At 47.2% G+C, this 13,279-nt stretch overlaps 1 long non-coding RNA gene across 2 annotated transcripts in view; it reads left to right on the top strand.

Moving 5' to 3' along the window:
• The first annotated feature begins 371 nt into the window (after window positions 1-371).
• LOC113630490 (uncharacterized) overlaps window positions 372-13,279 on the top strand; it is a 51,188-nt gene continuing 38,280 nt past the window's right edge. Inside the window, exons 1-2 of one of the 2 annotated variants that reach the window (XR_003436996.1) lie at window positions 372-2,877; window positions 3,262-3,405. This is a non-coding gene — a long non-coding RNA (uncharacterized LOC113630490). The other variant, XR_003436997.1, reaches the window with a different exon arrangement.

The following is a 13,279-nucleotide window of genomic DNA, read 5'->3' as shown; positions in this document are numbered from 1 at the left end:
AGCTGGGGCCTCTCCTCTCTCCCTCAGCTCCCTGCCTCTGCCACCCCCTTGGCATCTCCTTAGGAGTCAGTCTCTGTGTCTCTGTGTGTCTGTCTCTCCTTTTCTCTGCTTCTCTGAGTGTCTCTCTCCTCCCAGGGAAAGGGGTGACAGCAGGACCAGTTCAGGCTCCTTCAGGGAGAGGTCCACGGCCCTGAGTCCCTGCCCAGCTACAGCCCCTTAGAGAGGAGGAGGAGGGAGCTGCTGGTGGTCAAGCCTCAGCCCCCAGCCCAGGCACCAGGGGCACCAGCATGCTGGTGGTCTCTCTCTGCAGGTAGGGGACACTGCAGTGCCCCCCTTCATCCCCAGGCAGAACCAAGGCCCACCAGGCCCCTCCCGCCCTGCTCTGTTCCCTGTGTGCAGTCTCACACCCTCCCTGAGTTGAGGTGAGGGTGGGCGCAGGTTCCCACCTACCCAGAAGGTGGGCCTTCTGGAGGCCACGCCTCCACCCAGAGATGCAGGACTGGATCTGCAGGGCCCTCTGTCCTCACACTCTACAAGGAGGACACCGGGGCTCAGACACGCCCTGCCCCACGTCCAGGACTCTGAGGTGGCGGGTCCAGGACTTGAACTCCAGTCTTGCTGAGCCCACAGAGCCTTCTGCTCCTTCTGGATGCTTCCTCCTGGCTGCACCACAGAATCTCTGGGCCTCACCCTGTGAGTGCAGAGCCCTGCGGGGTGAGCCCGGAGACTGTATTTAATAACGCTTCTCAGGGGGTTCCATCTGCAGCTGTGCGACCCTGGCTCATCCAGAGCCTTCCCTGGACAGAGGGGATGAAGGTCAGAGCAGTCATGAGCCATCCAGCTGACAGTCCCTGGGACCCCCTCTGATGGAGGCCCTGCCCGCCTGTGACTGGTGGTGGGCGGGGTGAGAGATTGGGGGCTGGGAACTTTGGTGGCCCCCCAGGGCTGGCTGGGATGGAGGCTCTGCTCACCCGCTCTCCAGGATGACGTTGGCATTGGTTCACAGAATGGACCATGGGGGTGGGAGGACATGATTTGAACTTCCTTTTTCCTTTTCTCAGTTTCTTTCCCAATCCTAATAGATGTTTTCCACAGTTCTCTCATGGCCAGCCAGGTAGTCCTGGCTTTCTCTACGTGCCTGCACTTATAGGCCTCAGAGGACAGATTCTGCACTTTCATGGAACCCTCTTATCTGAGTCAAGCCCTAAACCTGCGTTTTCTCATTTTCAGCTTTACAACATTCTGTGGTGATGTATCCTTATGTTCATTTTACCCAGGGAGAAACTGAGGCCCAGAGCCTTAATGGCATGGAGAGTCCCAAACTCTCCCATTCCTGTTGGGGGAAGGGAGGATGAACTCCTGTCACCAATTCAGCCCAAGCATCTTTCAAAGTCCACAGGGAGGTGACCTCACTTACTCTGGTTCCCTCCAGGTCTGGATTTGGACCGCACTCAGGTCTGTCTGCCTCGTGAGCTTGGTGCTTACCCAAGATTGCCCCTCCCCCACCAGCCACCCCGTTAACCTCCCTCACTTCCCCTTCCTTCCACAGCCCATCCTGGGGGGTCATTCATTGTGCTTCATTCAGCCGGCCCCTTCTCAGGGTCTGGGGAAACAAAGGCAGGAGGGATGTGAGTGTGGCCCCTGAGGTGAGGCAGGACACATGAGGCAAAGAAAGAGCACAGGGAAGGGGGAGGTACGAAGGGCAAGGTCTTGGTCTCTGCTCTTTCCCGTGGGCTGTCCACGGGCCTCTGCTGACATCAGCACTCTGTGTACTTCCTCTTGTTTTGCAGGCAGGGAGGGGCCCAGAGAAGGCTTCTCCTGCCCTGGTTGGGTGCAGGCGTGCAGTGAGCCCTCCAGGAACTAGAGTCCAGCTGGGAAGGGAAGACTCTCAGCTTGCTTCACTATGTGAGGCAAGTAGAGGGAGGCCCAGGCCCCACAAAGTTGCAACAGGCAGGGATGACATCTCCCACTTCCTGTGTGTCGGGTGCTTTGCACTCGTGTTGGCCATGTTTTCTTATTTGCTGTATTCTTGATGCTCTGACATCTGGGGCCTCACTAACCAGGGAGAGACTGTCCCTCCCAGGGCTGCCAGTTCTTAGAAGAGCAATGGACGTGCCCAGGAGCTCACCTGTCATATGCAAACCAACCAGTCCAGAGCCCACGCTCCCCACCACCTCCTCCATCTGGCTCTTATGCTCCAGGAGGCCCATGTTCTTCTGCCATATTCATCCCAGGGCCAGGTGCCAGGCAACTAGGGACAGCCCGTAATCCCCAGAGCCCACAGACATTATTCATACCAGCTGATCCTAAACCTGCCTGCTCTCCCTTGCCTTGTCTTTCTCACAGAACCTACAACAAAGGCTCCTGCCCATGTTTCCCCCTCCCTCCCTCCGCCTCCTGACTGACCCTAGTGCCTCCCTGCATGGCCCTGCGTGGAGTGCTGGGCATCTTGTTTTTATGGTTTTGTGAATATAAACTGCTTCCTTCATAACAGTCATTTGCATGTGTGTCTTACCATACCTGATTAAAACACATCCAGGTTATGTTTTAAAATAGCTCTTAACTCTCCCAGCAGCCCCAGGAGGTAAGCAGGGTCTATTTTGATCCTCATTTTTATGCAGGAAGAAACTCAGGTCCCGAGTGAGATGATGAGATTTAACTGAGGTCACATCACGTGTAAATGTCTGCTGTGGCGTTGGCTCTGAGCCCAGAGCCTGTGCTCCCTACCACTTCTCCACGCAGTGATGAAGGTCAACAGCCCCTCTGGCCCCGTTAACAGCCAACGCTTCCCTTTTCTGTGTTGTCTTCCTTCTGCACAGGGAGAAGCTTGAGGACTGATTGGGACACTGGCTCAGGGGGTCCTTGTCACGTGGCACAGTGAGTGGGGCAGTCAGTGCTGACTGAATGTTTATGGAAGAAGGAGAGATCTTTAAAGGATAGGTATCTGTGTGATGATCCATGTAGCTTTCCAGGCCATGTGCAGGGTCCTCTGTGTTACCTCATCCTGTCCTCACTGGGACCCTCCAAGGGAGGTACTGTTACTACCCCCACTTTACAGATGAGAAACCCGAGGCTCAGGGAAGGGAAGTCATCTGTCCCACAGTCAACTCCAGAGGCTGCGTCTGTAGTTCCTGCTTCTGTCATATTCACAAGTTTCATCTCTGTGGGACCGAGACTTCCTCTCTTGTCAGCCTCCTTTTCATGCCACCAGGATGCATTTCAGCTCCTGGTCAATCTGACAAATGCTGATTGGGCTTCTAGGAGATGAGAGCAGAGGGCTGAGAACTGGGGATCAAAGGCTGACCCCCGACCTTGCTGAGCTCCCAGGCTGGGAGAAGTGCAGGATACTCGGAAGAATGGGACCAAGAGATCATTGTCTGCACTTCCCCTCAGAGCAGTGTGCTGGTAAGTGTTCACCAAACAATCTCTAGAAAAGGAGTCCTGATTTGTAGGCTTTTCCAATTTCCATGTGTCAAGTTAACTATTGCACGGACTGACTGTTTGTGTGCCCCCCTCACTCCAAATCCATATGTTGAAGCCCTAACCCCCAGTGTGGCTGTATTTGGAGATGCGTCCCTAAGGAAATGCTTAAGGTTGAATGAGGTCATGAGGAGGGGGCCCTGGCCCAATAGGAGTAATGTCCTCATGAGAAGTGACCCCAGAGTGCCCCCTCTGCCTCCTCCACGAATCTACATTCAGAGGCCATTGTGAACACAGGGCAGGAAGGCGGCCGCCTACAAACCAAGGGGAAGAGGCCTTAGAGTAAAACCTACCTTGTCAGCACCTGGATCTTGGGCTTCCCACCCTCCAGAACTGAGAAATACATTTCTGTTTTTTAGCCACCCTGTCTGTGCTATTTTGGTCTGACAGCCTGAGCAGATAATACGACTACCAATGTGAAATCACTGAATGTGAGTCAGGAGGAAATGTATAGCATGTGTCATTGTACAGCCTTCCCGCCGTGAGGATACAATAGCACAGTAACCTCGAGAGCATACGTAGTAGTGAACTATGGTTAAAGAAGTAGGAAATGATGAGCTTCCCTCATTTTTAATATAATTTAATTGTAAGTTTATATTATTTTATTTTTTCTTGATTAATAATTTTTTGTTGTGTAAAATATACATAACATAAAATTTACCATTTTAACCATTTAAGTGTACAGTTCACTGGCATTAAGTACACTCACACTGTTGTACACATATTATTTAATTTTTAATAATGGCTGTGTTTAACAACTGGCTTGCAACATTCCCCCAAATTTAACAGTCAGCTCCAGCACATCCCTGTCTGTGGGGTCTCCCCAGCGATCCTCAGGTTGCTTGGCAAATTTAGGATAAAAAGCCACAAAATTATCTTATTTATGTGTATTTCACAGAATTTAAATTTATGATGAATTATGATTGATATATAAATCCTCCTTTTTCTTTCTTTCCCCTCACTCCCTCCCCTTCCTCCCTCCCTCCCTCCCTCTCTCTCTCTCTCTCTCTTTGTAATATCTTCTTAGTAATCTCTCACTCTGAAAGGCTGATAATGTGCTTGCAAGTCCTGAATTGGCAAATGGATCTCAGTTAAGGTCCTGAACACTGGATGCAGTTCATCACAGCCCACAAAACTTCACGTCATTGCATGTCACTGGTCCCTGGTATCTGTTTTTGGTTTAAGACAACAGAAATTTATTGTCACAATTCTGGAGGCCAGAATCCACCATCACAATGTCATCAGGGTCATATCCCCTCTGACGCCTCTCAGAGAGGACGCTGCCCTGCCTCTTGCAGCTGCGGTGCTCCTGGCAATCCTCAGCATCCCTTGGCTTGTAGACACATTGCTTCAATCTCTACCTCCCCTGTCTATTTTTTAGTGTTACTATTGGGCTTCATTACATTCCTGATTCACAGAACTGGACCAATGGCTCCAGAGTGATCCACTGAAGGACAAAGCAAAATTGTGATGAAAAGAGTTAACGCTGAAATGAACACAAGCATGTGAGGGCAAATGAGACCCCAGGGGAGCAGGGAGGGAGTTTGTATCTGCAGAGATGAGTGAGTGAGGGTGGCGACACCAAGGACCGAAGGACAGAAAGGCATCTCCAAAATCCGGGGATGATATCTGAAAACTGGGAGTGGCCCACACCCCCAGTGCTTGCCCCCGGGACACAATCTGTCATGGGACTTGATTAAACTGTGATCTCTGTAGAAAATTAATTAGGTACAAACAAAAAGCAATGTTCTTCAGTACAAATTGGTGAATTTTGTTTCTAAAAGTGAAGAAGGTGGGGCTTCCCTGGTGGCACAGTGGTTAAGAATCCGCCTGCCAATGCAGGGGACACGGGTTTGATCCCTGGTCCGGGAAGATCCCACATGTCGCGGAGCAACTAAGCCCATGTGCCACAACTACTGAGCCCACATGCCGCAACTACTGAAGCCTACATACCTAGAGCCGGTGCTCCGCAACAAGAGAAGCCACCGCAATGAGAAACCTGTGCACTTCAAGGAAGAGTAGCCCCCGCTCGCTGCAACTAGAGAAAAGCTTGCGTGCAGCAACGGAAGACCCAATGCGGCCAAAATAAAAAAAGGTGGAGAAGGTACCAAACCTCGAGGCATTACTCAGCTGTGCTTCCTGTAGCCTAACAGGATAAAGTCCTCCTGTTGGGGCTCTGATGATAGGGCTGCCACAATGTGCCAGACGTCTTCCCTTTTCCCTCCCACGCCTACCCTGTGTGCTTGTCACCCCTGCCCTTACCCGGGGGTTGATGGACTATTGCCCCATTGTGCTCAGACAATGGGAGCAGCAGAAGGGTCCTGATCGAGGGGGTGTCTCCTGGCCCCTCCTGGGTGTGGCCCCCAGGGTGTGGTCAGGTTCACTGCGGGCTGGTCACCTTCCTTGTGGACCATAGGTTTGTCCCTACCAGTCATGGGTCCCTGGCCCAAGCACAACCAGAGGCCCACATGCCTTAGGTCAAAATATTTGAGTCTGCTCATAATCTGCTTAGTGAGAGATGTGCTGTATCTCTGCCTTTCGAAGTTGACCGTCTTAATACAAAACTGAGAAGTATGTCTTTGTACCAGTGAAAGTTAGCAAAACAGAAACAACTGTATTTAATTATTATTGCATGAGCCTACAGTTTCTGTTAATGCATTGGTGATATTTGCAAGACTTTTAAATTAAAGACATACGGAATTCTTAAATTATTACATATTTATTTTGTGAAATTTATTTTTTTCCTTCTCCCAGTAAAATCAATAAGTATGTTGTTACAATCAATACTTCACATAATTTGTTTTCCATTGACAGTAATGCCAAATTAGACATTTCTTGAATCATTGTAGTTCGGAGGTGGTTTTGTTTTATTCATTTCCTTTTGGAGAAACTTCTCTCTGTTGTGGCAGCCCCAACTAGGATCATCAATACTTTTCTTAAAGGAACACTTAGATTGGGAAATGTCCACATTTTATGCGACATGTTCACGTGGTGCGGTGTGGTCACATATCAGAAGTTCTTATTGCAGAAAATATTACAAAATGTTTTTATTTCATGATCTAAATTATCAATTATGCCATGATTTTAATCACTTTTAAAAGCAACATTGGTAGCTTGCTTTATGCATATGTCAAACCCATATATATTATATATTTTATATATGCATATATATACTGTATATATATATTCACACCCAGGCATGTATATAGATATATAATAGGACTTGTTTTAAGTTCTTCTGTGCCATGTACAACTGTTATGCACAGGGTGTTAATTCGTGAGCATCTCTGGAACCAGGAATTGGAACATGGAAAGAAGAAGGTAGGTAGTGGGTGTTTGGCACAGTTGGGAGGCAGTTACTTGTTATGCAAAAATCGATTGCCTTCAAGTTATCTGAGGGAAAGACTTCACAAGTTAATTTGTCTTTTCTGTCAGTTTGTACTCCTCTGCTGTTTCCTTCACACAGGCCCATGCACTGACAGTCCTCAATGTCAACAAGGGCATGACCCCCAGATCCTTACGGCATTTGGGTCCTGTCCCATTTGCGTCGGAACATGGGGTGAGCTGTGGGGAGAAGTACTTCTCTGGGCCCAGAAGGGTGTTAGTCATGAGTTCCCTCTTCACAGCTCCCAGGTTGCCCTGGGCCAGCAGTGGGGGCTGGATTCCAGTGACCCAGGTGTTCATGTGTCTTCTATGAATTCACTTGTGTGTTTGTTTGTTTATTTATTTATTAAAAAATATTTATTGGGACTTCCCTGGTGGCGCAGTGGTTAAGAATCCACCTGCCCATGCAGGGGACATGGGTTCGAGCTCTGGTCTAGGAAGATCCTGCATGCCACGGAACAACTAAGCCCGTGCACCACAACTATTGAGCCTGTGCTCTAGAGCCCACAAGCCACAACTACTGAGCCCACGTGCCACAACTACTGAAGCCCACATGCCTAGAGCCCGTGTTCCGCAACAATGAGAAGCCCGCGCAATGCAACTAAGAGTAGCCCCTGCTTGCCGCAACTAGAGAAAGCCTGTGCACAGCAACGAAGACCCAACATAGCCAAAAAATAAATTAATTAAATTTAATTAATTAATTAAAATACTTATTTATTTATTTGGCGGCACCAGGTCTTAGTTGTGGCATGCGGGATCTAGTTCCCTGACCAGGGATCGAACCCTGGTCCCCTGCACTGGGAGCTCGGAGTCTTAACTACTGGACCACCAGGGAAGTCCCTCACTTGTGTGTTTATGCTCAAGGCTTTCCAGAGCCTGGGGCCAGGGTAGGATCCCTCTTGCCTGAATGAAGCAGCCTTCTCCCTATAGCACACACTCTCCCCCTCCCGCTCCCCCTCCCCAGGACTGCAGGTATAAAAGCAGACTTGCTGGACTGGCCTGAGGCCACCACCCTGTCTCTTAGCATGCTTCTATACCCTGCCCACCCCTTCCTATCTAAGCATCCCTTTCTTCAGCTCTCTTCCAACTGCCTTCATCTGAGAGAGCCACCTGTTTCCAGCCAAGACCCACCCGCTTCATATCCGAGTCTGAATTCACTGTTGGCAAATGTGTGGTAGATAGGGAGACATGATCAGCAGATTTTTTTAAAAAATATATTTATTTATTTATTTTTATTTTTGGCTGTGTTGGGTCTTCGTTGCTGCACATGGGCCTTCTCCAGTTGCAGCGAGCAGGGGCTACTCTTCATTGTGGTGCGTGGGCTTCTCATTGTGGTGGCTTCTCCTGTTGCGGAGCATGGGCTCTAGGTGCGTGGGCTTCAGCAGTTGTGGCTTGTGGGCTCTAGAGCACAGGCTCAGTAGTTGTGGCCCACGGGCTTAGTTGCTCCACGGCATGTGGGATCTTCCCGGACCAGGGCTCGAACCTTTGTCCTCTGCATTGGCAGGCGGATTCTTAACCACTGCACCACCAGGGAGGCCCTGATCAGCAGATTTTTGTCCTAATTTTTGCTGAAAAACGCCCGCTGCACGATAGCAGAGCCGCAATGTAGACTGGAAAATGTAGACAGGAAGGAAAGGGGTCTACAGTCAACCAAAGAAATGGCAACTGTATTTCTTTCTTTTTTTTTTTTTTTTTTGCGGTACGCTGGCCTCTCACTGCTGCGGCCCCTCCCGCCGCGGAGCACAGGCTCCGGACGCGCAGGCTCAGCAGCCATGGCTCACGGGCCCAGCCGCTCCGCGGCATTGTGGGATCTTCCCGGACCGGGGCACGAACCCGTGTCCCCTGCATCGGCAGGCGGACTCCCAACCACTGCGCCACCAGGTAAGCCCTGTATTTCTTTTTTTTTCTTTTTGCGGTACGCGGGCCTCTCACTGCTGTGGCCTCTCCCGTTGCGGAGCACAGGCTCCGAACGCGCAGGCTCAGCGGCCATGGGTCACGGGCCCAGCCGCTCCGCGGCATGTGGGATCTTCCCGGAACGGGGCGCGAACCCGTGTGCCCTGCATCGGCAGGCGGCCTTTCAACCACTGCGCCACCAGGAAAGCCTGCAACTGTATTTCTTCATTCTTGGATCTGAAGTGTACCGGGTAAAGTAAATCCTTATGACTGTGTAACAAACAGCCCAAAATGCCAGTGGTTGAGCACGATGAAAGTTCCGTCCTGGATCCTACAACATTCCAGTGTGGATGTTCCTGGTCAAAGGCTTCCTGGGCACCTCTCCTTCTATCAGTGATTCTGGGACCCAGGCTCCTTCTGTCTCACAGCTTCACCTCCTCTGGTTCCTTAGGGTCCTCTCCATTCACCTGGCAAATGGGAGACAGAGCTTGGAGGATTGCACAAGAGGGTTTTACAGCGCTTCTTGTGGAAGTTACATACTTCACTTCCTTTTACACTTCATCGGCCAGAAATCAATTGTCTGACCCACCCCCGTCTGTATGAGAGGCTAGGAAATGTGTTTAGATGTGGGAACAGGATTAGGGTGAGACAAGCGAGGCACTCATCTCAGACTGAAGGTTTCAGGGGATGCCAAAAAAACTCAGTAGGTTTTGAGTGTCTTGTTGATGTTTGCGTCCATTAAAGCCAGGAAGGTAAAATTATAATAAATTCTGGTTTGGGTGTAAATAAAGTCTTTAAACTTAAAATAGTGTTGTGAGTTTTAATAGACCTCCTTTTCAATTTTTCAATATTTTTTCCAACTCTTTAGTATTCTGTTAAAAATTATCCATTAAAAATACATGAAAGCATGTACCTAGGGGCCCACACTTCTGTGTGTCTGGTAGGAAAGGTATCTAGATCTTGAGGAACACATAAGAGTCTCTGCCAAATCCCCACACTTTATTCTCATCCTTTACATATTTTATTCTTCATCTTTGTTCTTTAATAATGAATGCCTTTAAGCAGGACACTTTCCTCTGCATACATGCTCATTGTGTCCAAGGTTTTGGTGATGTGTTTTCCTTCTTATCGCTTCCTAAGGGGTTTGTTATTTCTCTTTTAATTTCTTTTTGATCCAAGAGTTATTTAAGAGTGCATCTTTTCATTTCCCAGTATATGTAGTTAAGCTTTTTGGGTCCCATTAAAAGAAATCAGCCTTATTGAGCTATGAGTTACATACCATACGGTTCACTCATTTGTTTTTTATTTATTTCAACAAATTTTTTGTCATTCAACGAGTGTGCCTGCTGTCTTTATTTTTCTTAATTAATTTTTATTGGAGTGTAGTTGATTTACAATGTTGTGTTAGTTTCAGGTGGACAGCAAAGTGAATCAGTTATACATGTACATATAGCCACTCTTTTTTAGAATCTATTCCCCTGTAGGTCATTACAGAGTATTGAGTAGAGTTCCCTGTGTAGTAGGTCTTTATTAGTTAGCTATTTTATATATAGTAGTGTCAGTTCACTCACTTCAAGTGTATAATTCTATGGTTTTGGTATACATTATTAATTTTTAAAACTTGTGGTAAAATATACATAACATTTTCTATTTTAGCCTTTTTTTAGTGGCATTACTTACACTCACAATGTTGCACAACCATCACCACTGTCTATCTGCAAAACTTTTCCATTACCCCAGACAAAAACTTCTTTCTTTTGCATGTAGATATCCAATTCTCCCAGCACCATTTACTGAAGGAAACGTGTGTAGTTTTTTAGTGGTTGCTCTAGGGATTATAGTATATGTACTTAATTTTTCAGTTCAGTTAAAATTAATATTTTACCACTTCAAGTGACATGAAGAAAACTTACAACCATAGAGCTCTCTTTACTCTTCACTTTATGTTGTAATTATCATATGTATTAAACTTATAATCATGGAAAATCTCACCAGTAATGTTATAATTTTTGCTTTTGATAGTCATATATATTTTAAAGAATTTAAGAGGAGAAAATAACCTCTTCTATTCACCTAGATAATTACCACTTCTGTTGCTCATCCTGCATCCCTTGAGTTCCAAGTTTCCCTGTGGTATCGTTTCTCTTCCCTGTGAAGAACTTCCTTTAGAATCTCTTTTAGAGCAGGTTTGCTGGCCGTGAGTCCCTTCAGTTTTCCTTCATTTGAGAATATCTATTTCATCTTCATAACTGAAGGATGTTTTTGCTGGATGTAGAATCTGGGTTGACAGCGCTTTTCGTGCAGCACCTTAAACATGTAGTTCTGCTGTCTTCTTGTCCTCCAGGCTTTCTGATGAGAAATCTGCATTTGTTTGAATTATTGTCCCCTGTGTGTAATGCTTTGTGATTCTCCGGCAGCTCTCAAGATTTCTCTCTTTATCTTTAGCTTTCAGTGGTTTGATTATGCTGCGTCTGGAGATGGTTTTGAGTTTATCCTGTCTGGAGTTCACTGAGCTTCTTAAATCTTTAAATTGATCTCTTTCAAGTATTTGAGAAGTTTGCAGCCATTGTTTGTTCAAATATTGTTTTCTGCATTGATCTCTATCTCCTCTTCTTCCGGAATTCCGATGACACATACGTTAGACCTTTTTATTTTGTCCCCTGGGTCTCTAAGGCTCTGTTCATTTTTATAAATCTGATTTTTCCTGGCTGTTCAAGTTGGATAGTTTCTTTTGATCTGTTTTTATGTTTACTGACTCTTTCCTCTGTCATCTCAATTCTGAACTCTTCCAATTAGCTTTTTGTTTCAGCAAGATCATATCTGTCAGCTTTGAAGTTTTCATTTGGCCCTTTCTTATGGGTTATATTTTCTGCTAAGATGTTTGTCTTTCCATCCACTTCAAGACTGTTCGCCTTTATTTCGTGGAGCAAGGTTGTCATCGCCGTGTCAAAGTCTTTGTCTAACAATTCCTACATTTGTGTCATCTCGAGGTGTGCGTCTTTTGCCTTGCGGGTTGTTGAGATTTTTCTGTCTCCTTCTATCTCAAGTAATTTTGGATTACATCCTGGACATTTTAACTATTGCTCTGTGAGATGCTGGGTCCTATTACAATCTTCGGAGAGTGTTGATTTCTCTGTTTTGGCAGCAAGTTGGGCTAACTTCAGCCCAAAGTCCCAACATGCCTTCTGTGGGCTGTGATTCCAAAGCCATTTCCATTTTCAAAAATTTGGCTGTGGGGCTTCCCTGGTGGCGCAGCGGTTGAGAGTCCGCCTGCCGATGCGGGGGACGCGGGTTCGTGCCCCGGTCCGGGAGGATCCCACATGCCGCGGAGCGGCTGGGCCCGTGAGCCATGGCCGCTGAGCCTGCGCGTCCGGAGCCTGTGCTCTGCAACGGGAGAGGCCACAGCAGTGAGAGGCCCGCGTACCGCAAAAAAAAAAAAAAAAAATTTGGCTGTGGAGTTTGGATCTGTCCTGTGTGTGCATCCCACCCGCTTCCTCTCCTTCTCCCCCTGCCCCTCCACTGCCCATGGGCCACCCTGGGACCGAGTGGGGATCTACAGCACAGTTTAGTTCTCGAAGCCTTTAGTATGTTTTTAGGATCAGTTCCATGTGTGTGTATCTTGGACATGGGCTCCATATGCAGCTGATGGAATTCCTCTTTCAAGCTTCCTCCTCTTAAAGATAGAAAGCCGAGGTTTTAGCGTCCTCATCACTTCTTGCACACACTTCTGGTAACTGCATCTGCCTTTAGGGGAAGCAGTGAGAGAAAAAAGCAAGAGGGGTGCCTCCCAGGCTCTTTCAACAACAAGGGCTCTCTTTCCTAGTTTCTGTGGTCAGGGAGAAGGATTTTTTTCTCTCTCCTAGTTTCTGTCCGGGTGAGCATGATTGCCGCTAGAGCTGGGTTGCCACTACTGACATGAGAGTGCATCTTTGGGTCTTACCTCAGGGCAGAGCTGGGTAGGATTACAAAATAAAACCAGGGTTCTCCTTCTACTCTCTCTGTAGTCGTCCTCTGATCGGAGGAGGGTTTTTGTTGGAGCTTTTTCTTCCTGTACCTGCTCTGCAGTTCTGGGATTCAGGATGCTCTGAGTCTGAGCTGAGAGATATGGGAGGAAACTAAACCAAACCAAACCATAAACTCACTGCCATACCTTCCATGAGTTTTGATTTCTCTCTCCAATCTGTCCGCTATTCCTTACTTTTCAGGGTCTTCCAATTGTTGCTTCATGTATTCGTCCAGGGTTTTAGTTGTAATCAGTGGGGGAGATATAGGATGGAGTGTATTTACTCATCTTAACCAGACCTGGGACTCCTACCTTGATATTTTCTTTTTTTTTTTTTAACATCTTTATTGGAGTATAATTGCTTTACTACCTTGATATTTTCAGTCCCACAAATTAGACATCATTGGTACTGTTTTATAAGCTCAGTATTACTTTTTTTGTATTTTATTTTATTTTTTTAATTAAATTTAATTTTTTAAATACAGGTATTTTTTTTTATACCACCACCACTCCCCCCCC

The sequence above is a fragment of the Aethalodelphis obliquidens genome, unplaced genomic scaffold, assembly GCF_003676395.1.
Source record: "Aethalodelphis obliquidens isolate GAN/ISIS:26980383/991018 unplaced genomic scaffold, ASM367639v1 scaffold30, whole genome shotgun sequence".
Taxonomy (NCBI): domain Eukaryota; kingdom Metazoa; phylum Chordata; class Mammalia; order Artiodactyla; family Delphinidae; genus Aethalodelphis; species Aethalodelphis obliquidens.
The sequence above is the reverse complement of the archived record's forward strand: the minus strand, read 5'-3'. Positions and strand labels throughout refer to the sequence as shown.